This window comes from Lacerta agilis, chromosome 2 (assembly GCF_009819535.1).
Source record: "Lacerta agilis isolate rLacAgi1 chromosome 2, rLacAgi1.pri, whole genome shotgun sequence".
NCBI lineage: Eukaryota > Metazoa > Chordata > Lepidosauria > Squamata > Lacertidae > Lacerta > Lacerta agilis.
The window spans coordinates 30888503-30890637 of NC_046313.1; the positions used below are offsets into that span (position 1 = coordinate 30888503).

General features: G+C 46.2%; 1 pseudogene; it reads left to right on the forward strand.

Annotated features, from left to right (window-relative positions):
• Positions 1–720: 720 nt before the first annotated feature.
• Positions 721–1742, forward strand: LOC117042903 (annotated as a pseudogene).
• The last annotated feature ends 393 nt before the right edge of the window (positions 1743–2135 follow it).

A 2135-nucleotide genomic window follows, 5' to 3' on the forward strand; every position in this document is an offset into this window, starting at 1 on the left:
CCTCTTAATAAACAACCAGTGCAAGGGAACTGTTGCGGAGGGACTTGGTGCAGGTACCACTCCAACCAGCTAGATCCTCACACACAAAGTGGCTCAGAAGAATGACTCATGCAAGGGAACGCAGATCCCTGCCTGCAATTAGAAAAAAGTGGCAGCTTGCCATTTTCCTGTTCAAAAAAGAGAGGGAGCAAAGCACATTACTACTACATAAGTAGGCTGTTCAAATGAGCGGATAGTTATGCAGGAAAAGCTTGCTGCAATAACATCTGCCCTGGCAGTATTATTATTATTATTATTATTATTATTAAACTAATAACCCCTCTTTGATTTTTACAGTTCTCATGCTGTTGCTTATTGCTTGTTCTTATTAACTGGGCTGAATAAAACAACTGTCACTTTTTCCATTATTGTATTCTGTGCATTGTTGGAAACTGTCCTATAATCACATAAATGTCTACAAATTGGACAGATAAATTAACTGTCTTACAGCCCGCATTCTGGAAGTGGCGTTGGTGGCGGCAGGATGAGGGGAACTGCAAGGAAATGGAGCTCCCGGAAACGTGCTGCTGCGTCCCCTCGGACAGAGACCAGCAGTGCGAAGCAGTAGAGTGTCTCTACTGCGAGGAGGTCTCAAAGTACGAGAAGCTGGCCAAGATCGGGCAAGGCACCTTCGGGGAGCTCTTCAAAGCAAAACATTGTCAAACAGGCAAAAAAATTGCATTGAAAAAAGTGTTGATGGAGAATGAAAAAGACGGGTTCCCCATCACAGCCCTACGGGAAATCAAAATCTTCCAACTACTCAAGCATGAAAATGTCATGAATCTCATTGAGATCTGCAGGACCAAAGCCTCTCTGTACAACCACTGCAAGGGCAGCATCTACATGGTATTTGACTTCTGCAAGCATGACCTGGCTGGACTCCTCAGCAATGCCCATGTCAAGTTTACACTTTTGGAGATCAAGAAAGTCATGCAAATGCTCCTGAACAGCCTGTACTACTACATCCACCGGAACAAGATCTTGCATTGGGACATGAAAGCAGCCAACGTACTTATCACCTGCGATGGTGTTCTGAAGCTGGCCGACTCGGGCCTGGCTCGGGCCTTCAGCCTGGCAAAGAACAGCCAGCCCAATCGCTACACAAACAGGGTGGTAACTTTATGGTATCGTCCTCCGGAACTGCTTCTGGGGGAACAAGATCATGGACCGCCCATTGATCTCTGGAGCGCAGGATGTATAATGGCAGAGATGTGGACCCGAAGCCCCATCATGCAGGGAAACACAGAACAGCACCAGCTCACTCTCATCAGCTAGCTTTGTGGATGCATCACTCCGGAGGTGTGGCCAAGCATGGATAAGTACAAACTGTATGAGAAGGTGGACCTGCCAAAAGGGCAAAAGCGCAAGGTGAAGGAGCAGCTAAAGGCATACGTCAAAGACCCATATGCTCTGGATCTCATCGACAAGCTGGTGGTCCTGGATCCTGCCCAAAGGATAGATACCAATGATACCCTGAATCACGACTTCTTCTGGTCCGACCCTATGCCTTCTGATCTCAAAAACGTGCTCTCCACCCATAAGTAATTCATTTTCGAGTACCTGGCTCCTCCCAGGAGGAGAGGTGGACATGTGCCACAGCAACCTGCCAATCAGGGCAGGAATCCAGTGGCGACCAATCAGACAGAGTTCGACAGAGTGTTCTGATGGCTGTGGACCAAGAACAAGAATGGAATACTGGTTTCCAGTGGTGTAACGAAAACAATTTGTTTCAGCTGTTTTTTGTTTTTCTTTTACTGTTGCAAAGCAAAACAAAATAAACAAAACAAAATTTGGTGGGAAGAGAACAAAACACCTGCAGGTCTGTGTTTTAAGAGCTGCAGGGATAGATTAAACACTGTCTGGAAAGGTGTGTAGAGTTCTGCCTAGCTGGACTATCACAGACTGAATTGCAGCTTTTCTGTGCTTGTTGATTTCTGAGGTACTGAAACAATCTCGGTGAACTGTTGTTGTTGTTGTTGTTTAATTCATTGGTTCTATGAAGTTGCACTGCTAGGAAAGTATGTATCTGATGTGCAGGAGGATGGAGCAGACTGGGTAGTGTGATGGCCTGGGAGTCAGACTCTGATGCTGAACCT